Raw genomic sequence first — 27851 nt, forward strand, 5'->3', positions numbered from 1 at the left:
ATATTGGGTTGTTTGATTGATATGGCACTGAATATGTAAGACTAAGATAGATAGCATAACTTGTTATGCTTTTTAATATTGACTCAGCCTATCTTGCTTAATATTTCTCCAGGTATTTAGATTTGTCTTTATTTGTGTGAAAAGTATTATGTAATTGTGTTCATGCAATCAATCACTGGGTTTATTTTTATCAGAAAGACTTCTGAATATTTTATATTGTCTCTAAGTAGGTTTTATTGGTTGTATTTAGAAATGTTCGTGATGTGTGTGGTTTTATTTTGTATCCTGCAATTTTGTTGAAATTGTTAATTGTTTCAACTAGTATTTTAGTTAATTCTCTAGAGTTCTCTAAGTTCTTCATATCTGCAAAGAGTGATAGTTTTGTTTCTTCATTGCCTATTTTTCTTTCAGCTTCTTTTTGTTACTGCTATCCATTTATTCTTTGTCTTTGAAGAGAGGTAAAATGTTTTGACTTGCATATGAATTGGATTTAATTGAGACAGTTGCAGGATTAATTAGCTATTTTATTTCCTCTTTTATCTATTAGGGCAGTTTATATTTTTAAAATATTCATCCATTTCACTGAAATTTTCAGTTTTACTAGCATATAATTGGGCAAAATTACTCCTAATGATTGTTTTAATTTCATCTTCATTGGTGGTGAATTTAATTCTTTTCCTTTTTGATACTAGTAATTTTGTTTTGTCTTGTTTTCTTTAAAATCAAATTGTCATGGCTTATCTATTGCATTGTTTTGTTTTGTTTTGTTTTTCCCTCTAAGACCAGCTCCCTGGTTCAATTAATTTTTTTTTTTTTACTTTTGATTTTATTAATCTTTCTTTGATTTTTAGGATTTCCAATTTGGTTTCTAACTAAGAATTTTTATTTATTCTTTTTAGTTTATTTTTTAGATGAATGCCCAATTTATTTATCTCATTATTCTCCCTTTTTTTTTTTAACATACATATTTGGAAATATAAATTTTCTTCTAAGTTCTGCTTTGGCTGAATCATATATTTTGGAATGTTGTCTCATTGTAATTTTTTCTTCATTTCATTCTTTTGGCTTTGTTTTTATTCTTTCTTGATATCTCATGGAGTCCATTAGCTTCCAGTTGCCCCATTCTAATTTTTAAGGAACTATTTTCATCAATGAGCTTTTGTCACTTTCTATTTGATGAAATCTGTTTTTTAAATATTATCTTCTTTAGTATTTTTTGTATCTCTTTCATCAAGCTGTTAATTGTCCTTTCATGATTTCCTACCATTGATTTAAATTTACATATATCTGTATATATATATAATATTTTTTCCCTCTACCACTCTTATTTAATTTTAAAAATAATTTTTGGTATTTCTAATAATTCTTATTGGATTGGTGTACAGTTCACACTTTTTTTTCTTTTCTTTGAGGCTTTGCTTGTAATTGTTTTCATTGTCTTCTTCTGAGTTTGTGTCTTGTGTGACTTCTTTGTCACCATTGTAATTTTTTTATTGTCAGGTTCTTTTTTATTATTTATTTATTCCATCTTATTTCTTGATTTGGAACAGTTTTTAACATTGGACTTTATTCTGGATGGAGGAGATAGAGAGATACTGTCTCAAGCTTATGGATTTTCCCCTCTACTGTTTTCAGAAGTAATTCTGGGGAAAAAGGAGAAAGATAAAACTATTCCTGCCCTCAAGGAGCTTACATTATAGTGATAGAAAACCAATATATGTCTAGGGAAAAATGCAAAATAAAAACATTTCCTGGAATTGATCCTATTAGATAAATGGCAAATGCATGAAATCTTTTTTCTAAGCAAAATGTAATTTTTTAAAAAAATTCAGTGACAATAAACCTTGATATCTAGTAGTACCATTGACAAATACAGATGTCAGAAGGAAGATGGAAAGATAACATAAATAAAACATCATGGAATTGTGATTCTGATATGTCTTAATGCATCATAGAATATTAAAGCTAACAGATCTTCAGTGATCTTAGAGATCTTTGTTTTACAGAGAATATTGAAGCTCAGGGATATGGTGGAATTTGCTAAATGTCATACAATTGCTACTGACAAAATTGAGACTCAAGATCAGGGGTCCTGATGCCAAGCCAATGCCCCTTCCACTATACTATGTTGTTTCTCATAAAGATATTTTTGTTTTATACACACACATAGATGCACACACATGCATACACATGCACACATTATCATCATTGGGACTAGCTATAAGTTAGGTGAATTGTTCGATCATGTATCTACTAAATATTTAAGTCAGGATTTGAATCCAGACCACCAAATGCCAAGTTTAGCACTCTATTATGGTTTTTTTGTTCTTATTTTTATTTTTATTTTAAACTGTTATTTATTTTAGGAATCCAGGATGATTTGATCTGCCTTATGTGATCTGGCTTCAATAACTTCTGATAAAAGTTCTCATACTGATTTTTGGCTTTAAAAAAGTCATATCAAAAAAGCCTACTCACAGTCATCTTCTTTTGCCAAATATTTATCTAATTGCTTTTTACTTTTTACATACAACCATGTCTCTATCACCTTGTAGTCTGCAATGTATAAAAAATGTTTGTTTTAAAGAAATAAAAATAAATAACAATAGGCTGGGCACTTCCCTGAAATGAAAATCAATGTGGAAAAACAGAATATCAACTGAATGGTTTCATTATTTGTGGCTATAATGATGAATTATGGGTAAACTATTGAGTTCAATGTTTACACACATAACTATTATTCTGCCTGCTTCTATAATCAAACAGATCAGAAAGTTCTTTTAAATATTTATTTTTAATGTTTTAAGCAATTTATTTTTTATATCTAGCAAGTATATTTTTATCCATGAGTATGTGAATATTGTTTATAACTTCATTTTGTTCCATTCATATCTTTCTGAAATGGCAAGTAATGAATTTGATAAATCATTTCTAAGCACCCAAGTTACTCTCATTAAGCATTTACTTATTATTGACTGATAATGATGTAAGTTGTCATGAGAGATTGGTACTATGAATGTGCTATGTTTTTCTATGGCTATTATAACTTCTTTAAATAAAATCGAATTCAAACAAGGTACTGACATGAGGAAGCTAGGTTCTCAATGGAGAAAACTGAAATTGTAGTCAAGAAGACACAAGTTCAAATACTGTCTCATATGCTTATGTGACCCCGAATAACTCACTTATTCATTTTGTGCTTCAATTTCCTCATTTTGAGTTGATGACTTTTAAGTTTTCTTCTTTAAATTTATGATTCTATGACTAAAGATGGGAGACTGAGATAATATCTAAAGTCACAATAATTTAGGAAGTTGTAACTGCACTTGTAGTCCTTGGAGGGAAGATAAAAAGTAGTAATGACGATGATGATGAAAGAGAGAAAGAGAAAGAGAAAGAGGGTGAGGTGGGGAAAGGGAGAGAGACAGAGACAGAAACATGAGACAAAGAGGCAGAGACAGAGAAATGTTATCTTCTTTTGGTGTTTAAGCTAACATATAAATATATATATTCATAAATATATACACACATGTGTATATATACATGTATATATACATAAGTGTGTGTATATATTTTAATATACATATATAAGTTCTACTTTCATGTGTTAATTGGCCATATGGATAACAGGAGAATTAGAGAAAATGGTCCGTCTTCTCTTAGGAAACAATTCTGATATAATTTACAGATACAAGGGAAGAGAAATTTTCTGAAGGAGTGATTGCTCCCAACTTTGAGCATGATCTGCAATAACCCCCACAGGTCAATTCTACTACTATATGAATATTGAATTGTTTTGCTTTGTGACTATTCTTGATTTCTTACTCTCCCATAACCCACATACCTAATAAATTGCTCTTATAGAACTGATAAGTTTGTGATATAAATTTCTTTGGCTTTTGTTGAATTTATTTTATACATGTCATGATTATTAAAGTTAACTAATTTCAGAAATATTGCATCTTTCATTTTTGCAACTTTTAGCAAAAATGGTAGTCATAGTTTTTTGAAATGTGTATAATCTTTCCTTAATTTTATATGGTTATTAACTGAAATATTATCCTTTAGTGGCCAGTGCTACTATTTCTCTAATTAATATTTATCTCAAGACACTTTATAACTTGGCATTGAAAAGGAAAAGAAAAAAAAATTGAAAAGACATTGTTAATATTATCTTTAAAGCTATTGTAATTTTTAAAAAACCAGCTTGTCAGTTCTCATTGGCAACATTTAAATTTGTAACTGTGACATGCTGGGAATTTCCTAGTTCACTGTTAGAAATGATGCACCTGTTGTATGATTCATTTTCTCATTCACAAATTTACTATTTTTCAACACTCATCATTATGCCTTTTTGGAGAGTGAAGGTTTGTTAAGTTTTGTGGAAAAGAGTAGGATTTTAAGCAAAAGCACAATATGTTTCTACTTTTCCCAAAAAATAATGAAAAAAAGCTACAGTGTATGGCTGGATGTCTGACGTATAAGCAGCACAAGTATTACATGACTGACTATGTAAGCTTGCTGAATATTAGGAAATATATCCTTATTTCTGTTTCAGTACCACTATAGAAATAAAGAATAGTTTAGTCTTTCTCTTCTTTCAATATGAGGTAAACTTTTTGAGGGCAGAAATTATTTTCTCCTTTTTGTCTCTCTATCTTTAGGTATTTGATAAGTAAGTATCTTAACTCATGGGACTGCATCAATTTTGTTTATATCTTATCAGATCATTTTTATAGCACTGATAAATTGGTGCTGTTCTTCTACACCCTCCAAAATCATTAAAAAAATGATATTTATAAGAAAAGTGAAACAAAAACCTAGCATGGAATATCATTGAAATCTTTTTTCTTCCAGAATTATAATCCTAGTATAATCTTTTATCTGTAATTTTCCAACTAGTATCTATCACTCAATTGATTGTGTTCTATCATTTATGGATATATGATTTCATCCATGCAAGAACATGAACATGAATAGCATGCATCTTGTCCTTTAAATTAGTCAGTGGTTCACCCTTTTATAGCCATTTCTGCAAGTTTCCTAGGACTTTTAAGAGGTAGGTGGAGGGAAGAAGAAACTGTGGTTATGCAAGATTTTTTACCAAAAAGTATGAGATTGTTGTCCCCAAATTTCGTGTAGTGGCAAGATCTCATGCTTTCTTTTTCCAAACTCTATGGAGCTCTAGATGTGAGCTCCCTCTTCCTAGGGAGCTTACTCATTAATACCTACATGATTTTGGAAGGGGCTATATGCTGATGAGACTCAACTCAATATTTCTACCTATAAGCTTTCCTTCTTTCCATTCTTGTTTATTTGGGCTTATTATTATTACTGTTTCAAAGATCCTTTGAAAGTCTTCCTTCTTCCTCCTCCTCCTCTTCCTTTACTCTTCATTTACTTTGTAATTAGTATTTTATTTTTCCACTTACATGTAGAGATAATTTTCAACAAACTTCTTTTATGTTTTTTAGCTTTTTATTTTCAAAATACATGCATAGTTTTCAACATTCAACTTTGCAAAACCTTTTTTCAATTTTTTCTCTCTCCCTTCCGTATACCCACTCACTTAGACAGTAAGTAATCCAATATATGTTGAATATGTGCAATTCTTTTATACATATTTCCACAATTATCATACTGCACAAGAAAAATCAGATCAAAAAGAAAAAAATGAGAAAGAAAACAAAAGGCAAGCAAACAACAACAGAGTGAAAATACTATGTTGCTATCCACACTCAGTTCCCACAGTCCTCTCTCTGGTTGCAGATGGCTCTCTCTTGTGATCCAATGGATCATAAGTCCATTGGAACTGGCTTGAATCACCTCATTGTTGAAAAGAGCCATGTCCACCAGAATGGAACATTGCATAATGTTGTTGCTGTATACAAAGTTCTCTTAGTTCTATTTACTTCACTTATCTTCAATTCATGTAAGTCTTTCCAGGCCTTTCTGAAATTATCCTTGTGAGTGTTGCTTATAGAACAATAATGTCCCATTATATTCATATATAACTTATTTACCCATTCCCCAACTGATGGCCATCCTCTTTCCGGTTCTTTGACACACAAAAAAGGACTGCTATACAAATTTTTGCACATGTGGGTACTTTTCCCATTTTTATGATCTCTTTGGGCTGCAGGACCAGTTGAGACACTGCTGAATCAAAGGATATATACAATTTGATAGCCCATTGGGAATAGTTCCATATTACTTTTTTAAAAGATTGGATCAATTTACAACTCCACCAACAATATATTAGTGTCCAAGTTTTCCCATATCCTCTCCAACATTCGTTATTACTTTTTCCTGTCTTCTTAGCCAATCTGAAAAGTATGTAATGGTACTTCAGAGTTGTCTTAAATTGCATTTCTCTGTTCAATGGTGATTTAAAGCATTTTTTCATATGACTAGAACTAATTTTAGGACTAATTTCTTCATCTGAAAATTTCATATCCTTTGACCATTTATCAATTGGAAAATGGCATGATTCTTATAAATTTGAATCAATTCTACATAAATTTTAGAAATGAAGCTTTTATCAAAACCATTGGATGTAAAAATTTTCTCCCAATTTTCTGCTTTCCTTCTAATCTTGTATGCATTAGTTTTGCTTGTAGAAAACCTTTTTATTTTAATATAATCAAAATTATCTATTTTATATTTCATATTTTACTCTAATTCTTCTTTGGCCACAAATTCCTTCCTTATCCACAGATCTGAGAGGTAGATTATCCTCTGTCCTTATAATTTGCTTATAACATCACTCTTTATGTCTAAATCATGAACCCATTTTGACCTTTTTCTTGGTATAAGGTTTAGGTGATGGTTAATGCCTAGTTTTTGCCATACTATTTTACTATTTTCCAGGAATTTTTATCAAATAGCTTCTTATAATAGAAGCTGGGATCTTTGGGTTTATCAAACACTAGATTATTATAGTCATTGACTCTGTGTGTTCTGAACCTACCTATTCCATTGATCAACTACTCTATTTCTTAGCCAGTACCAAATGGTTTTGATGATCCCTACTTTATAATAGTTTTAGTTCTGGTATAACTAGACCATCTTAATTTCATTTTTTCATTAATTCCCTTGAAATTATTGTCCTTTTACTCTTCCAGATGAACTTGGCAGTTACAATTGTTCTTTAAAATTTTAGTAGAATTATCATGTAAATCCATCTGGCCCTGGAGATTTTTTTCTTAGGCAATAGATTAATAGCTTGTTCAACTTTTTTTTCTAAAATAAAATTATTATTTAAGTAATTTATTTCCTTTTCTCTTAATCTGGACAATCTATATTTTTGTAGATACTTATCCATTTCACTTAGATTATCAGATTTATTGGCATACAGTTGAGCAAAAGAGATCCTAATTACTGCTCTAATTTCTTCTTCCTTGTTGGAAAGTTCATCATTTTAATTTTTGACACTAGCAATTTGATTTTCTTCTTTCCTTTTTCTCATCAAATTAACTAAAGGTTTAACTATGTTTTTCATAAAACCAACACTTAGTTTTGTTTACTAGTTCAATAGTTTTAATTTTATTAATCTCCCCTTTTATTTTCAGAATTTCAATTTTGGTATTCAATTGGGGTTTTAAATTTTTTTTCTAGATTTTTAGTTGCATGCCCAATTAATTGATTTGTTTTTTTTCTCTATTTTATGCAAGTAAATATCTAGAGATATAAAATTTTCCCTAAGAAATTTTTTGTCTGCATCTCATCAATTTTAGTTTGGTGTCTCAATATTATCATTCTTTTGGATGAAATTATCAGTTGTGTCTATGATTTGTTGTTTCATCTACTCATTCTTTAGGATTAGATTGTTTAGTTTCCAATTAATTTTGGTCTATTTTCCCTGGTCTTTTATTATGTGTGATTCTTATTGCATTATGATCTGAAAAAAAATGCTTCTACTCTTTCTGCATTTATGCATTTGATTTTGAGGTTTTTATGCCCTAATACATGGTCAATTTTTGCATAGGTTCCATGCACTGACAAGAAAAAAGATATTCTTCATGTCCCCATTCAGTTTTCTCCAAAGAGTTATCATAATTAACTTTTCTAAAATTTTATTTACCTCCTTAACTTCTTTCTTATTATATTGTGGTTCAACTTATTTCATTCTTATAGAGCAAGTTTGGCACCACCCACTAGTATAGTTTTGCTTTCTATTGCTCCTTGAACCTCTTAATTTCTCTTGTAGGAATTTGGATCCTATATTACTTCATTATCTATGGTACCCTTTAGCAAAATGGAGTTTCCTTCCTTCTCTCTTTTAATTAGATCTATTATTGCTTTTGCTTGATCTTAGATCAAAATTGCTACCTCTCCTTTTTTTTAACTTCAGCTAAAGCCTAATAAATTCTGCTCCAGCCTTTTACCTTTCCTCAGTATGTATTGCTTTGCATTAAATATGTTTCTTATAAACAACATGGTAAGATTCTGTCTTTTAATCTAGTCTTCTATCAGCTTCCATTTAATTAGAGAATTCATCCCACTTATTCACAGTTAAAATTACTAACTCTGTATTTTCTGTCTTTGTCTTTCCCCCATGTTATAGTTTTCTATTTTCTTTCCTTCCTCCCCAGTGTTTTGCCTTTTCCTTTTACAGCACTTCTCTGCTTTCTTATCTCTTTCCCCTTCTTCTGTTCTCCCTTTTATTAGCCCCACCTTTCTTTTCCTCTTTCCCCTTCTACTTCCCTATGGCTGAGACAAGTTCCTTTATCACACCAAATATGTTTGATATTCTCTCTTTAAGCCAAATATAATGAGATTAAAGTTCACACAGTGCTCATCTCCCTCCCTTCTCTCCCTCCATTGTAATATATATTTATTTTTGCTTCTTCATGTCATGTAATTTGTATCTCGCTTTTTCTCTTCTTTCAGAACATTTCTTTTTCTATCCTTAGTTTCTTTTTTCTGAGACAATTGGGGTTAAGTGACTGGTCCAGACATTTGTTAAGTATACTCTCTAAATATACCCTTACTAAAGACATGGTTCTCAAGAGCTAAACATATCATCTTCCTGTATAGGTATGTAAACTTTTAAATCTTTTTAAAAATTATTATAGCTTTTTATTGACAAAATATAAGCATGGGTATTTTTCAACATTGACCCTTGCAAAAACTTCTGTTCCAATTTTTCCCCTCGCTCCTTCCACTCCCTCCCCTAGATGCCATAGTCCCATACATGTTAAATATGTTAAAGTACATGTTAAATACAACATATATAGGTATATATATGTATATACATATACATATATATGTATATATATAATACACAAGAAAAATCAAATTTAGAAAAAAGGTAAAAATAACCTGGGAAGAAAAACAAAAATGTAAGCAATCAATAACAGAAAGAATGTAAGTGCTATATTGTAGTCCACACTCATTTCCCAGCATTCTTTCATTGAATGTAGCTGGTTCTGTTCATACTGATCAGTTGGAACTGATTTGGATCCTGTCATTGTTGAAGATAGCCACTTACATCAGAATTGATCCTCATATAGTATTGTTGTTGAAGTGTATAATGATCTCCTGGTTCTGTTCATTTCACTTAGCATCAGTTTATGTAAGTCTCTCAAAGCCTCTTTGTATTCATCCTACTGCTTATTTCTTACAGAACAATAATTATTCCATAACATTGATATACCATAATTTACTCAGCCATTCTCCAATTGATGGGCATCCATTTAATTTCCAGTTTCTAGCCACTACAAAAAGAGCTGCCAGAAATATTTTTGCACATTGAAGTTCCTTTCCCTTCTTTAATATCTCTTTGGGATATAAGTCCAATAGTAACACTGCTGGATCAAAGGCTATGAACAGTTTGACAACTTGTTGAGTATAGTTCCAAATCACTCTCCAGAATGGTTAGATCCATTCACAATTCCACTAACAATGTATCACTGTTCCAGTTTCCCCACATTCCTTCCAACATTTCATCATTTTCCTGTCATCTTAGCTAATCTGAGAGATGTCTAGTGGTATCTCAGAGTTGTCTTAATTTGCATTTGTCTGATCAATAATGATTTGGAACATCTTTTCATATGGGTAGAAATAGTTTAAATTTCATCATCGAAAACTGTCTGTTCATATCATTTGACCATTTATCAACTGGAGAATATCTTGATTTTTTTTTTATAAATTTGAGTCAATTCTCTATATATTTTGGAAATGAGGCCTTTATCAGAACCTTTAACCATAAAGATATTTTCCCAGTTCATTGCTTCCCTTCTAACCTTGTCTGCATTAGTTTTGTTTGTACAAAAGCTTTTTAATTTGATATAAACAAAATTTTCTATTTTGTAATCAATAATGATCTCTAGTTCTTCTTTGGTCAGAAATTCCTTCCCTCTCCATGGGTCTGAGAGGTAAACCATCCTATGTTCTTCTAATTTATTTATAATCTCATTCTTTATGCCTAAATTATAAACTCATTATGATTTTACCTTGGTATACGGTGTTAAGTGTGGGTCCATGCCTAGTTTCTACCATACTAATTTCTAATTTTCCCGGATGTTTTTGTCAAATAGTGAATTCTTATCCCAAAAATTGGGTTTTTTGAGTTTGTCAAACACTAGATTGCTATAGTTATTGGTTATTTTGTGCTGTGAACTTAACCTATTCCACTGATCAACTAATCTATTTCTTAGACAATACCAAATGATTTTGGTGACCACTGCTTTACAATGTAGTTTTAGATTAAGTACAGCTAGGCCACCTTTATTTGATTTTTTTTTTCATTAGTTCCCTTGGAATTTTTTTCCCCCACTGAGGCTGGGGTTAAGTGACTTGCCCAGGGTCACACAGCTAGGAAGTGTTAAGTGTCTGAGACCAGATTTGAACTCGGGTCCTCCTGAATTCAGGTCTGGTGCTCTATCCACTGCGCCACCTAGCTGCCCCTCCCTTGAAATTCTTGACCTTTGTTCTTTCAGATGAATTTTGTTGTTATCTTTTTTCTAGGTTATTAAAATAGTTTCTTGGGAGTCTGGTTGGTATAGCACTAAATAAATAGATTAGTTTAGGTAATTTTGTCATCTTAATTATATTTGCTTGACCTATCCAAGAGCACTTAATATTTTTCCAATTGTTTAGATCTGACTTTATTTGTATGGAAAGTGTTTTGTAGTTTTGTTCATATAGTTCCTGACTTCCCCTTGGCAGATAGATTCCCAAATATTTTATACTATCTACAGTTATTTTAAATGGAATTTCTCTTTGTATCTCTTGCTGTTGGATTTTGTTAGTGATGTATTAAAATGCTGAAGATTTATGTGGATTTATTTTGTATCCTGCAACTTTGCAAAAGTTGGTGGATTATTTCTAATATTATAGAACAATAATATTCCATAACATTCATATACGACAATTTACTCATTCTCCAATTATTCTACTAAAAAGAATCTCTGGCTTATATCAACTGATGCTGAGTGAAATAAGTAGAACTAGGGGATCACTATACACTTCAACAATGATACTGTATGAGGATGTATTCTGATGGAAGTGGATATCTTCAACATAGAGAAGAGCTAATCCAATTCCAATTGATCAATGATGGACAGAATCAGCTACACGCAGAAAAGGAACACTGGGAAATGAGTGTAAACTGAGAGCATTGGTTTTTTTGTTTTGTTTTGTTTTGTTTTGTTTCTCTTCCCAGATTATTTTTACCTTGCGAATACAATCCTTCCTTTGAAACAACAACAACAACAAAATGCGGTTCTGCACATATATATATATTGTACCTAGGATATACTATAAGATATTTAATATGTATGGGAATGCCTGCCATCTAGGGGAGGGGGTGGAGGGAAGGAGAGGAAAAACTCAGAACAGAAGGGAGTACAAGGGATAATGTTGTAAAAAAAAAAATTTACCTATGCATATGTACTGTCAAAGAAAATGTTATAGTTATAAAAATTAATAAAAAAAATAAAAAGAATAAAAAGAATCTCTGGGGTTCTACAAGTATACCATCATATTATCTGCAAAGACTGATAATTTGGTATTCTAATAATCTACTCTAATTCCTTTAATCTCTTTTTCATCTCTTATTGTCAAAACTAGCATTTCTAACATAATATTGAATAGTAATGGAATAGTGGGCAACCTTGTTTCACTCCTGATTTTGTTGGGAATGATTCCAGTTTATCACTGTTACATATGATGCTTACTAATGGTTTTAAATAGATGCTACTGACTATTTTAAGGAAAAGTTCATTTATTCCTATAAGCTCTAGTGTTTTTAATAGGAATGGGTGTTGGATTTTATCAAATGCTTTTTCTGCATCTATTGAGATTATCATATGGTTTTTGTTAATTTGGTTATTAATATGGTCAATTATATTGATAGTTTTTCTAATATTGAACCAGCCCTGCATTCCTGGTATAAACCCTACTTGGCCATGGTGTATTATCCTGGGGATGATTTTCTGTAATCTTTTTGTTAATATTTTATTTAAGATTTTTTTGCTTCAGTGTTCATTAGGGAGATTGATCTATAATTTTTCTTTTCTTTTTCATCCTACCTGGTTTAAGTATAAGTACCATGTCTGTGTCATAAAAGGAATTTGGTAGCACTCCTTTATTTCCTATCTTTTAAAATAGTTTATGTAGCATTGGAATTAATTGTTCTTTAAATGTTTGGTATAATTCACATGTAAATCCATCTGTTCCTGGGGACTTTTTTCTTAGGGAGTTGATTAATAGATTTTTCTATTTTTCTTTTCTTTCTTTTTTTTTTTTTTTTCTAAAATGGAACTATTTAACCAATTTGCTCTTTCCTCTATTAATCTGGGCAACCTACATTTTTGAAGGTATTCATGCATTTCATTTAAGTTATCAAATTTATTGGCATAAAATTGGGCAAAGTAACTCTTAATTATTGCTCTAATTTCCTCTTCGTTAGTGCCAAGTTCTCCCTTTTCATTTTTAAGACTAACAATTTGATTTTCCTCTTTCCTTTTTCTGATCAAATTTACCGAGGATTTATCTATTTTGTTGTTTTTTTCATAGAATCAACTCTTAGTTTTATTTATTAATTCAATAGTTTTTTTTTTTTTTACTTTCAATTTTATTAATCTTTCCTTTTATTTTTAGAATTTCAAGTTTAGTGTTTGATTGGGGATTTTTAATTTGATCTTTTTCTAGCTTCTTTAGTTGCAAGACTAATTAATTGATTTTCTCTTTCTCTATTTTATGCAAGTAGGCCTCTAGAGATATGAAATATCCCCCTATTACCTCTCTGGCTGCATCCCACACATTTTGGTATGAAGTCTCATTATTATCATTCTCTTGGGTGAAATTCTTAATTGTGTCTATGATTTGTTGTTTTACCCAATCATTTGGTCTATTTTCCCCTGGCTTTTTATTGAATGTAATTTTTATTGCATCATGATCTGAAAAATTTACTATTTCTGCCTTTCTGCATTTGAATTTGAGATCTTTATCTCTTAATATATGATCAATTTTTGTATAGGTTCCATGAACTGCAGAAAAGAAAGTGTACTCCTTTCTGTCTCCATTAAGTTTTCTCCAAAGATCTGTCATACCTAACTTTTCTAGTATTCTATTTACCTCTTTAACTGCTTTCTTATTTATTTTGTGGTTTGAATCTAGTTCTGAAAGGGCAAGGTTGAGTTTTCCCACTATTATTGTTTTGCTGTCTATTTCTTTTTACAGCTCTCAACTTCTCCTTAAGGAATTTGATCCCATACCATTTGTTGTATATATGTTTAATATTAATATTGCTTCATTACCTATGCTATCCTTTAGCAAGATATAATGCCCTTCTTTATCTCTTTTAATTAGATCAATTTTTGCTTTTGCTTGATCTGCTTTTTTTGACTTCACCTGAAGCATAGTAGATTTTGCTCCAGCCTTTTACCTTTACTCTGTATGTATCACCCTGCTTCCAATGTGTTTCCTGTAAACAACATATTTTATGATTCTGACTTTTAATCCAATCTGCTATTCACCTCTGCTTTATGGGAGAGTTTACCCCATTCACATATATGGTTAAAATTACTAATTCTGAATTTCCTGCCATCTTGTTAACCCCAGATTATGCTTTCTCTTTCCTTTTCCCCTTACTTCCTTCCCCAGTATTAAATTTATGAGCACAATTGCTTTACTCAGCCTTCCCTCTTTAGGATCCTTCCCTCCCTTTTAGAGTCTCATCCCTTTTTTTAAACCTTTCCCTTTCAATTTATGTATCCCCCTCTATTTATCCTACCCCTTCCATTTTCACTTTTCCCCTTCTACTTTTCAATGAGGTGGGAGAACGTTCTCTGTAAACTGATTATGTCTAATATTTTCTCTTTGAGCCAATTCTGATGAGAGTACAATTCACACTATGATCATTCCTTTCCCTTCTTTCCCTCAGATATAATAGGTTTCCTTTGCCTCTTCCTGAGATGTAGTACCTCCACTTTTCACTTTTTCTGGAACAATTTCCTTTCTACCTCTAAATCCTTTTTTATATTATAACAGTAAACCAAATTATACATGTACTCTTTATGTATACTCATAACAGAAATATAGTTCCCAAGATTTCTTTTTACCTTTTTATGTCTCTCTTGAGTCCTATATTTGGAGGTCAAACTTTTTGTTTAGCTGTTTTTTTCGTCATAAATAAATGGAACTCACCTATTTAATTGAATGTCCATCTTCTTCCCTGGAAGAAAATGCTTAGTTTGACTGCATAAGTTATTCTTGGCTGTATATCAAGTTCCTTTGCCTTTTGGAATATCAGATTCCAGGCCCTTTGATCCTTTAATGTAGAAGCTGTTAGATCCTGAGTGATGCTTATTGTGGCTCCTCAGTATTTGAATTTTTTTCTGGTTTCTTATAGTATTTTTTCCATGGTGATAGTTCTAGAATTTAGCCACAATATTTCTTGGAGTTTTAATTTTGGGATCTCTTTCTGTAGGTGATTGATGAATTCTTTCAGTGTCTATTTTACCTTCTGTTTCTATGACATCTGGGCAGTTCTCTTTGATGATTTCCTGAAATATAGTGTCTAGGCTCTTTTTTTCATTATGTATTTCCCAGGAGTCTAATAATCCTTAGATTGCCTTTCCCAGATCTATTTTCCATGCTGGTTGTTTTTCTTATTAGGTATTTTACATTTTTTTCTATTTTTTTCATTTTTTTTAGTTTTGCTTGACTGAATTCTTGTTGCCTTATTGAATCATTCATTTCCATTTATTAAATCTGAATTTTAGGTGTTATTTTCTTTATTTACTTTTTACTTATTTTTGTATTTGTTCAATTGAGTTTTTGAATGAGTTGTTTTGTTCTATGGAAATTTTTTCCATTTCACAAATTCTGTTTTTTAAGAAGTTGTTTTCTTTTTCTGTTTCACAAATTCTGTTTTTCTGGGAGTTGCTTTCTTTTTTCAGTTTATCAAATCTATCTTTTAATGAGTTATATGCTTTTCCCATTTCACTATGTCTATTTTGTGTTTCCTTTTCCAAACTCTCTTTTAAGGCTTTCATTTCCTTTCCCCATTTTTCTTCTAGCTCTCATTTAAGATCCTTTTACTCTCATTTAAGATCCTTTTAAAGTTCTTCTAGGAGAGCTGTGTGTGATGGGGACCAGATTATTTTACCTTTTGGAGCTTCATCTGGAGACAATCTGCCTTTAGTCTTCTCAGGGTTTGAAATCTGTTATTCTTTTTCATCATAAAAGCTGTTAATTGTTAGAATCCTCTTTACTTTTTTACTCATTTTTTTAAGTTAAGTTAAGGTCTGCCTTTAGGGCAGGAGAAGTTTTCCAAGCAACTACACCTGTTCTGAGTCAGTGCTGTTTCACTCCTAGTGCTGGCTCTGACACGTTGACTGAGCAATGCCCAGGGCTCTGTTCTGTCTGCCCTGGTGTTTGTGGTTGGAATCTGCTCAGCCACCCTGAGACTGCACTGCACCAGAACTCTGAGTGTCTGTGCTGGTGTTTGGGGTCAGCTGCCTGGGCCTCATTGTCTCTTGCCCACTTCTGATTGAAACAGACCTTCTCTGGTCCACTTCCTCCTACAAACTCTCTGCCTCAAGAAAGTTGCACTGAGACTGCTCTGTTCCGGGGCCCTGCTCTGTCTGCACTGGTGTTTGTGCTTCACTGCCTCTCTCTCGGTTTTCTGATTCTCTCTTTTCTATTTTAGTAAATGTGTTTTTAGGAGTTTTCTTCAGATACTTTCTGTGTTTCCATTTTGAAACTCTCTTGCCAAGTTCTCATTTCATTTCTCCTTTTTTTTTTTTTTTTTTTTTTTTTTGTCTTTTAAGATCCTTTTTGAATTCTTCTAAGACAGTCTTATGAGATGAAGACCAACTCCTATCATCCTTTGAGGCTTCATCTGGAGATGTTTTGCTTTTACTGTCCTTAGGGTTTGTCCTTCTCTCCATAAGAGCTATCTATGATCAGAGCTCCTTTTTGCTTTTTTACTCATTTTTACAAGTTGAGGTCTGTTTTTAAGCAAAGGGGAGATTGTCCCAAGCTTCCTCCATAGGCAACAGGTTCATACTGCCCAGAGATCAGTTTTGGTGACTTTCTTCTTGTGCTGTATGGATGTGGCCAATTCCCACATTATTTTGGGTTTTCTGGGGCTATTTACTTTGTGTAGTTGAGTAGGATGTATCACAGCTAGTGTACTGATCCATTGGCTTCTGAACCAGGATATGCTGCTGTAATTTTGGCTAAAAGTCTCCCAGTAGATTCTCCCAGCATGTGGAATCTCTCCACCCTCGGCTGTCCTATATTTCCCTGTGCTGTGCCTTCACTAAGCCACCTTCTTTGTCCTCTCCCCACCCAATTGAAACCAACCTTTCATGAAGTTCTTTCAAAATACCTTCAGCTAAAAATCTGTTATTCTCTAAATATTTGTGGGTTCTGTCAATCTAAAACCCATTCAGAGGCTTGATCTGGTGTTGATCTGAGGGAGGCTGAAAGAGTTCAGACAAAGACTTGTCTACTCTCCACCATCTTGGCTCTGCCTCCCAGCATTCTTTTTTATATAAGATTTTGAGTTTCAAATTTTTTTTTTGCCCTCATTCCTTCCTTTCTCCTTTCCAAAGATGGCAGGCAATATGATATAGATTATACATGTGTAATCATGTAAACTTATTTCCACATTGGTCATGTTGTAAAAAAAAAAAAAAAAAAAAGAATTAGAACAAAATGGAAAAGGCACATAAAACAAGCAAATGAAAGTGAAAATAGTATGTTTTGATTTGCATGCAGACTCCACAGTTCTTTCTCTGAATGTGGATAGTGTTTTCCTTCATGAATCTTTCAGAACTGGCTTAGATAATTGTATTGCTGAGAAGAGTTAAGTCAGTCTATCATACAGCATTGCTGTTACCAAGTACAATGTTCTCCTTGTTCTGCTCACTTCATTCAGCATCTTTCCAAGTTGCTCATAAGTTCTTAACAAGGTTTTCTGTAATCCATGTGCTCATCATTTCTTATAGTATAATAGTTTCCTATTACATTCCTATACATTCCTATTACATTCCATATAGCACAACTTGTTCAGCCATTCCCCATTTGATGGGCATTCCCTCAATGTCTAATTGCTCACTATCAGAAAAATACATTATAAATATTTTTGTACATGTGGGTCCTTTGTCCTTTTTTAATGATCTCTTTGGAACACAGATCTAATAGTAGTGCTGCTGGATAAAAGGTTATGCATGGTTTAATTGCCCTTTGGGAATACTTCCAAATTCCTCTTCAGAATGTATAGATCAGTTCATAACTCCACTAACAATCCATTAGGGTTTCAGATTTCCCCAATTTTCTCCAACAGTTATCATTTTCCTTTTCTCTCATATTAGTAAACGTAATGTGTGAGGTAGTATTTAAGAGTTATTTTAACTTGCATTTTTCTAAGCTATAGTGATTTAGAGCATTTTTATGTGCCTATCAATAGCTTTAATTTCTTCATCTGAAAACTTCCTAAACATATTCTTTAGCCATTTATCAAATGGGGAGTGACTTGTATTCTTATAAATTCAATTTAGTTCTCTATATATTTAAGAAATGAGGTCTTTATCAGAAACACAGACTATAACATTTGTCCCCTCTTTCCACTTTCCTTCAAATCACAATTGCATTGTTTTAACATGTAAAAAAATCTTTTTAAAAAAATTTAATGTAATCAGACTTTTCATATTATACATTTTATTTTTATAATGTTTTCTATCTCTTGTTTGATCATAAATTCTTCCCTTTCCATGGATCTGACAAATAAACTATTCTTTGGTCTCCTAATTTGCTTCTGATATCACTCATTTTGTCTAAATTATGAAGCCATCTTGACCTTATCTTGGAATACAGTGTAAAATGTTGATCTCTGACTTGTTTTTTAAAATAATATTTTCCAGTTTTCCAGAAGTTTTTGTCAAATAATGAATTCCTATTCCAGAAACTTGAGTCTGGGTTTATCAAACAATAGATTACTATAATCATTTACTACCATATACCACTATATACTACTGTGTCTTGTGTACCTAACCTAATGATCCATCATTCTATTTTTAGCCAATACCAAATAGTTTTGTTATTGATGCTTTATAATATTATTTTATATATGAAAGTCACACCTTCCCATTAATTTCCTTGATATTTTTGAACTTTTGTTCTTCTATAATTTTTTTATTATATTATCTAGCTCTATAAAATTTTTGGTAGTTTGATTAGCATGGCACTAAATAAATTAATTAATTTAGGGAGAATTCTCATTTTATTATGGTAACTCAGCTTACTCATGAGTAATTGATAATTCTCAGGTATTTGACCTCACTTTATTAATGTGAAAAGTGTTTTGTAGTTTTGTACAAATAGTTTCTTGGTTTGTTTTGGAAAACAGATTCCCAGATATTTTATATTGTTTAGTTCTTTTAAATGGAATTTATTTATATCTTCTTGCTAAGCTTTGTTGGTAATAAATAGAAATGCAGATGATTTCTGGAGGCTGATTTTATATCCTACAATTTTGCTAAAGATGTTAATATTTCAAATAATTTTTTTAGTGATTCTTTAGGATCCTAAATCTATCATCATATCATCTATAAGGAATGATAATTTGGTTTCCACTTTAACTATTCTAATCCTTTAAATTTTATTTTCTTCTCTTATTGCTATAGCTAACATTTTTAGTACAGTATTGATAATAGTGTGATAATGGGCAACTTTGTTTCACTCATGATAATATTGGGAAGAATTTTCCTTTATCCCCACTACAGATAGTGCTTGTTAATGATTTTAGAGAGATACTACTTAACATTTTAAGGAAAGCCCCATTTATTGCTATACTTTTTAGTGTTTTTCATAGGGATGATTGCTATATTTTATCAAAAGCTTTTTGGTCCTTTTTTGAGATAATCATTATTTCTATTTTTTTTCCTTTATGTGATCAAGTATACTAATAATTTTTCTAATATTGAATCAATCCTACATTTCTATCATAAAGTTAATATATTATCCTATTGATAAATTGCTGTAATCTCTTTGCTAATATTTAGTTTAAAAATTTTGCATCAATATTTATTAGGAAAATCAGTCTATAATTTCCTTTCTCAGTTTTTGGTTGTTTCTGGTTTGAGAATTGGCACCATATTTATGTCAGAAAAGGAATTTGGTAGGATTTCTTCTTCACTTATTTTTCCAAATATAGTATTAGAATTAATTTTTCTTTAAATGTTTGGTAGAATTCACTTGTAAATTCATCTGATCTTGGAGATTTTTTCTTAGAGAATTCATTATTAATTTGTTCAATTTCTTTTTCTAAAATGGGATGATTTGAAGTTTTTATTTCTTCTGCTAGATTGTCAAAATCATTGGTGGACAAAATAGCTCCTAATTTTTGCTTTGATTTCTTTTTCATTCTTTTTCATTTTCATTTGATTTTCTTTTCACCAAATTTACCAAAATTTTTTATTTTTGAAACTGGTAATTTGGTTTTCTTTCTTTTTCTAATCAAATTAGCCAAAGATTTATCTATTTTATAGTTTTTTTTAAATAAAAACACATCTTAAGTTTTATTTTAGCTTAGTAATTATCTCATTTTTAGTTTTATTAATCTCTCTTTTGATTTTCAGAATTTGTAATCTAATTGAGGATTTTAAATTTTCCTTTTTCTAATTTTTAAAATTGCATGCCCAATTCATTATCTGCACTTTCTCTATTCATTTAGAGATAGAAAATATCCCCTAAGTACTGCTTTGGTTTTATTTTTTTTTAATTTTTTTAATTCATTTTTCCAAATTATCCCCTCCCTCCCTCCACTCCCTCCCCCCGATGGCAGGTATGCTTTGGTTTTATTACATAAGTTTTGTTATGATGTTACATCATTGTCATTCTCTTTGATGAAATTGTTGATTGTTTCTACGATTTGCTACTTTGCTCATTCTTTAGAATTGTATTATTTAGTTTCCAGTTATTTTTAATCTGTCTTTCCATGACACTTTATTAATACAATTTTCATTGCACCATTATCTGAAAAGGATGGCTTTAAGTTTTCTGGCTTTCTTCATTTGATTGTGAGGTTTTTATGCCTCAGTACATAGTCAATTTTTGTGTAGGTGCCATGTACTCTCAAGAAAAGCTATATTCCTATCTATGTCCATTGAATTTTCTCCAGAAGGCTATCATATCTAACTTTTCTGGAATTCTATTCTTATCCTTAATTGCTTTCTTGTTTATTCTGTTGTTAGATTTATGTATTTTTAAGGAGGAGAAGTTGCGGACTGGCTCATTCTTCCTGTACCTCATTTTTTCCTCTAAGAATTTGGATGCTATATCACTTGGTATATATCTTTAGTATTAATATTTAGCAAGATGTAGTTTCTTCCTTGTCTTTTTTAATTAGATCTATTTTTGCTTTTGCTTTGTCTGACATCAGGATTGCTACCTTTGTTTCTTTTTAATATCAGCTGAACCATAATATATTCTGCTTCAGTCTTTTACCTTTTCTCTAGGTCTATCCGTTTGCTTCAAATGTATTCCTTGTAAACAATATATTGTAGGATTCTGGTTTTTAATCCATTCTTTTATTCAATTATTTTATGGGAGAGTTTAACCCATTCATATTCACATTCACAGTTATACTGTATTTCCCTCCATCCTATTTCCCCCTTTTATACTTTTCTCTCACCTTTCACTCTATCCTTCATCATTAGTGTTTTGATTCTTTCTACTGCCTTCCACAATCTTCCCTCCTTTCTATTATCCCTCCTTTATTTTTCTTTCCTCTTTCCCTCCTACAGAAGTTCTCTATAGAGTAAGATTTCTCTACCTAACTGAGTGTGTGTGTTATTCTTTCTTTGAACCAAATTTTATGGAGGGTCTCTTCATATAATATGATTTAAGTAAATCATACCTAGTTGTGCCTTCCTCTTTCTTCTTCTTACAATACAATCTTTTTTAAGCTCTTAATTAAATTTTATTATCACATCAAAGTCATTTTATATCTGTACTCCCTTCTTTTATTGTATATCTGTAACCCCTTCTAACTTCCCTAATAGAGATACAGTTTTTAAGCACAAGAAGTATCATCTTCCCATGTAGAGATGTAAACACTTTAACCTTATTGAATTAGATCTTTTTTAAAAACTGTTTATCTTTTGATGCTTCGCTTGAGTTTTGTATTTGAAAATCAAATTATCTGTTCAGTTTCAGTATTTTCCTTAGAAAAGTTTGAAAGTTCTCATTTCATTGAATGCTCATCTTACTCACGGAAAGGTTATTTCAATTTTGCTAAATAGTTGAGTTTTGGCTGGAATACACATTTTTTTTTACCTTCTGGAATATTACATATTCAAAGCCCTTCAATCTTTTAATGTAGATTTTGCTAAATCCTGTGTAATCTTGAATATGGGTCCTTGATGTTTGAATTGTTTCTTTCAATTCAACACTTCAAATACTTCAACTATTTTCTCCTTTACTTGATAGTTCTGCAACTGCACTACAATATTCCTTAGAATTTTCATTTTGGGATCTCTTTCAGGAAGTGATTGGTGGGTTTTATCATATATTATTTTGCCCACTTGTTATAAGATATCAGAGCAGCTTTCCTTGAAAATTTCTTGAAAGATGCTGTTTAAACTCTTCTTTTGATCACTACTTTTAGATAGCCTAATAATTCTTAAATTATATCTACTGGATTTATTTTCCATGTCCAGTTTTTCTAATTAGGTATTTTATTTTTTCATTCTTTTGATTTTGTTTGACTGATTTTTTTTTGTCTCACAGAGTCATTAGTTTATGCTTATTTAATGCTAATATTTATTTCAGTTTAGCTTTTGTACTTCCTTTTCCATTTAGCCAATTCTACTTTTAAAGGATTTGTTTTGTTGTGGAATTTTTCCCCCATTTGGCCAATTCTAATTTTTCCCCTGTGTTTTTCCCAGTTACATTCAAAGCCAAAAAAAAAAATTACATTTGTTTCTAAAATTTTTGAGCTTTAGGTTCTTTCTCTTATCCTCACCTACAATAAAGAGATCACTTGTGAAGTTATGCAAAACATTTCCATAAGTCAAGTTTTGAAAAAAAATTAGATCTCCCATCCTAGTGAAAACAAAAACCTTCAAGAAAAATTAAGTTAGAGAGAGAATGCTTTTGTCTGTATTCAGATACAATTAGTTCCTTCTCTGGGTGTGGATAGGATTTATCATTTTTTGAGTAGTTGTGGATGATTGTACCACTGAGAAGAGCAAAGTCATTCATAGCTGGTCATCTCAGAATATTGCTATTACTTTGTATATAGTACATTTCACTTTGCTTGAGTTAATGGAGGACTTTTCAGGGTGTTTTTTCTCCTTATTGAGAGCAACCTGCTTATTATTTCACATAAAAACACAATTTCCTTTTTTATTTTTATTTTTTTCTGAGAAGATAGCTGTTGTTGATATTTTTTGTACATATAGGTAATTTTCCTTTAAAAAAAAAATCTCTTTTGGAAGTCATGACAAGTAGTGATGTTGTTAGGTCAAAGGATATGCATGAATTTATAGCCCTTGGGGCATATCATTTATCAACTGGGACATGGTTCTTCTTGTTTAGAAACTTGACTCAGTTCCTCTATGTTTGAGAAATGAAGCCTTATCAGAAAAACCTGCTTTAAAATTCTTTTTACAGAGGACTTCCAGCCAAGATGGTGGCGTGGAGGCAGACAGCTGCTTGAGCTCCTCGTTTTCTCTCAGAACTTACTTCATGACAAGCCTCTGACTTAATGTTGACCCAGAAAGAAATCCACAAATTATCACCAAGAGAAGACATCCTTGAAAGTCGCCAGAAAAGGTCTGTGTTTGTTCGGGGGAGGGTCAATTAGACTGGGTGCAGACTGAGGGCAGACAGCCAGAGCAAGACAGGCAGCTCACACAGCTCAGACCGGAGGGGGAGGGGTGTGATCTCTGCCGTTTCTGCGAAAGGGCTTTTGCCCCAGTGTGGATGCTCTGTCTTGGCAGCAAGCCAGGAGCAGCAGAGAGGGTGTAAACACCGGAGGTGAAGATTAAAACCCCAGAAAGCCAGCGTCTCTCAGAGCCCGGCCACCCCCAACCCCCACCTGGACTGACTCGATGCGTTCTCAGAGCCTCAGAGCACAGACTCAGTACAGTCATTGCTGTTCTGTTAGTGGCTCTCTGCTGCCCTACCCCCAGTCTGTAGAGGAAGCCCATTAATAACATCCAGCCCTATATCCCGCAAAACAGACCAATTGTTTCTCTTGTCAGTTTGTTTTCTTTGATTCCTACTCTGACAAAATGAACAAAAAATTCAAAAGGGCTCTAACCATTGACAGCTTCTGTGTGGAGAGGGAGCAGACTTCAAATGCTGAGGAGACTAGGAACAGACTGTCCCCAGATGTATCCCCTGGGAGGGATATAAGCTGCTCCTCAATACAAAAGAACCTCATAGAGGAAATCAAAAAGGCTCTCACAAGAGAGCTGGAAGAGAAATGGGAAAAGGAAAGGGAAGCTTGGCAAGAGAGCCTGGAGAAGTCATCCCATGCATTCAAAGACAGAATGGATAAAGAAATCAAATCATTGAGAAACAAGATTAGTGAGCTGGAAAAGGTAAACAACTCCAAGGAAAACAGGATTAGTGAGCTGGAAAAGGTAAACAACTCCAAGGAAAACAGGATTAGAGAGCTGGAAAAAGAAATCAGCTCTCTAAAAAATAAAATGGATAAAATGGAAAAAAATTCCATAGAAGATAAAAACTCAATTGGACAATTACAAAGAGATATAAAAAAAGTGAGTGAAGAAAATACATCATTGAAAATTAGACTGGAACAAGTAGAAATGAATGACTCAAGGAGAAACCAAGAGGGAGTCAAGCAAAACCAGAGAAATGAAACAATTGAAAAGACTGTCAAGTACCTTACCAGAAAGACAACAGACCTGGAAAACAGATCCAGGAGAGACAATTTGAGAATAATCGGACTCCCTGAAAAATGGGAGGAAAAAAAGAGCTTGGACACCATTTTCGAGGAAATTATCAAAGAGAACTGCCCAGACGTTTTGGAAACAGAGGGTAAAATAGACATTGAGAAAATTCATCGATCACCTACTGAAAGGGACCCTAAAATCAAAATGCCAAGAAATATAGTGGCCAAGTTCAAGAACCATCAGACAAAGGAAAAGATATTGGAAGCTGCTAGAAAAAAACAATTCAGATATGGAGGATCCACAATAAGGATAACACAGGATCTAGCAACGTCCACATTAAAAGAACAAAGGGCCTGGAACATGATATTCCGAAAGGCTAAGGAACTTGGTATGCAGCCAAGAATAACTTACCCAGCAAGAATGAGCATCGTTTTCCAGGGAAGAAGATGGACATTTAACGAAATAAATGAATTCCATCTATTTTTGATGAAAAACCAGACCTACATAAGAGGTTTGATCTTCAAATACAGAACTCAAGAGACTTCTAAAAAAGGTAAAAAGAAATCTTGAGAACTATACTTCTGTCAAAAAAATATGTAAAGAACATATGTACAATTTGTCTTAGAAACTAGAGGTGGAAAGGAGATTATATCATAAAAAAGTGTAAAGTGGTGGTACTACATCTCATGAAGAGGCAAAGGTAACCTATTATATCTGAGAGAAAGAAAGGAGGGAGATGAACATAGCGTGTATCAATAGACATATTCGATTTATGGTGAAACTTCTTCCACTTCATTGAAAAGTGAAAGGGAAGGAGTAAGCTAAGGGGAAGGGAATACAGTAATTTCGAGGAAAAGGGGTAAAATAAGGGGAGGATCTTTAAGGTGGGGGAGGGATCCTAAAAAGGGAGGGCTGTGAAAAGCAAATGGTGTTTACCAGTTTAATACTGGATAGGAGGGTAAAAGGGAAGGAAAGGGGAAAAGCATAAGCAGGGGTTAATAGGATGGCAAGCAATATAGAATTAGTCCTTCTAACCATAAATGTGAATGGGGCAAACAGCCTCATAAAGAGGAAGCAGTTAGCAGACTGGATTAAAAGTCAGAATCCTACTATATGTTGTTTACAGGAAACACACCTGAAACAGGATGAGACATTCAAACTAAAAGTAAAAGGGTGGAGCAGAATCTATTATGCTTCAGGCAAAACCAAAAAAGCAGGAGTAGCCATCCTCATCTCAGATCAAGCAAAAACAAAAATTGATCTAATTAAAAGAGATAAGGAAGGGCATTATATCCTGCTAAAGGGAAGCATCAATAGTGAAGCAGTATCAATATTAAACATGTATGCACCAAGTGGTGCAGCATCTAAATTCTTAAAAGAGAAATTAAGAGAGCTGCAAGAGGAAATAGATAGCAAAACTATAATAGCGGGAGATCTCAACCTTGCACTATCAGAATTAGATAAATCAAACCACAAAATAAATAAGAAAGAAGTCAAAGAGGTAAATAGAATACTAGAAAAGTTTGATATGATAGATCTTTGGCGAAAGCTAAATGGAGACAGAAAGGAATATATTTTCTTCTCAGCAGTTCATGGAACCTATACAAAAATTGATCATATACTAGGGCATAAAAACCTCAAAATCAAATGCAGTAAGGCAGAAATAGTAAATGCATCCTTTTCAGACCATAATGCAATCAAAATTACATTTAATAAAAAGCCAGGGGAAAATAGACCAAAAAATAATTGGAAACTAAATAATCTTATACTAAAGAATGATTGGGTAAAACAGCAAATCATAGACATAATAAATAACTTCACCCAAGAAAATGACAATAATGAGACATCATACCAAAATGTGTGGGATACAGCCAAAGCAGTAATTAGGGGAAATTTTATATCTCTACAGGCCTACTTGCATAAAGTAGAGAAAGAGAGGGCCAACGAATTGGGTTTACAACTAAAATTGCTAGAAAAGGAACAAATTAAAAACCCCCAGACAAACACAAAACTTGAAATTCAAAAAATAAAAGGTGAGATTAATAAAATTGAAAGTAAAAAAACTATTGAATTAATTAATAAAACTAAGAGTTGGTTTTATGAAAAAACCAACAAAATAGACAAACCCTTAGTAAACCTGATTAAAAAAAGGAAAGAGAAAAAGCAAATTGATAGTCTTGAAAACGAAAAGGGTGAACTCACCACTAATGAAGAGGAAATTAGAACAATAGTTAGGAGCTACTTTGCTCAACTTTATGCCGATAAATTCGATAACTTAAATGAAATGGAAGAATACCTTCAAAAATATAGCTTGCCCAGATTAACAGAGGAAGAAGTAAGTAGTCTAAATAGTCCCATCTCAGAAAAAGAAATAGACCAAGCTATTAACCAACTTCCTAAGAAAAAGTCCCCAGGACCAGATGGATTTACAGGTGAATTCTACCAAACATTTAAAGAACAACTAACTCCAATGCTATGTAAACTATTTGAAAAAATAGGGATTGAAGGAGTCCTACCAAATTCCTTCTATGACACAGACATGGTACTGATACCTAAACCAGGTAGATCGAAAACTGAGAAAGAAAACTATAGACCAATTTCCTTAATGAATATTGATGCTAAAATCTTAAATAAGATATTAGCAAAAAGACTTCAGAAAATCATCCCCAGGATAATACACTATGACCAAGTGGGATTTATACCAGGAATGCAGGGCTGGTTTAATATTAGGAAAACTATTAGTATAATTGACCATATTAATAATCAAATTAATAAAAACCATATGATCATCTCAATAGATGCAGAAAAGGCATTTGATAAAATCCAACATCCATTCCTACTAAAAACGCTTGAGAGTATAGGAATAAATGGACTATTCCTTAAAATAATAAGGAGCATATATTTAAAACCTTCAGTAAACATCATATGTAATGGTGATAAACTAGAACCTTTCCCTGTAAGATCAGGAGTGAAGCAAGGTTGCCCACTATCACCATTACTATTCACTATAGTACTAGAAACTCTAGCCTTGGCAATAAGAGCCGAGAAAGAGATCCAAGGAATTAGAGTAGGAAATGAAGAAATCAAATTGTCACTTTTCGCAGATGACATGATGGTATACTTAGAGAACCCCAAAGACTCTGCTAAAAAGCTATTAGAAATAATTCAGAATTTTAGCAAAGTCGCAGGATACAAAATAAATCCACATAAATCCTCAGGATTTTTATACATTACCAACACAATCCAACAGCAAGAGATACAAAGAGAAATTCCATTCAAAATAACAGTCGATAGTATCAAATATTTGGGAATATATCTACCAAAGGAGAGTCAGGAATTATATGAGCAAAATTACAAAACACTTGCCACAAAAATAAAGTCAGATTTAAATAATTGGAAAGACATTCAATGTTCTTGGATAGGCCGAGCGAATATAATAAAGATGACAATACTCCCCAAACTAAT

The sequence above is a fragment of the Sminthopsis crassicaudata genome, chromosome 4, assembly GCF_048593235.1.
Source record: "Sminthopsis crassicaudata isolate SCR6 chromosome 4, ASM4859323v1, whole genome shotgun sequence".
NCBI classification, from domain to species: Eukaryota; Metazoa; Chordata; class Mammalia; order Dasyuromorphia; family Dasyuridae; genus Sminthopsis; species Sminthopsis crassicaudata.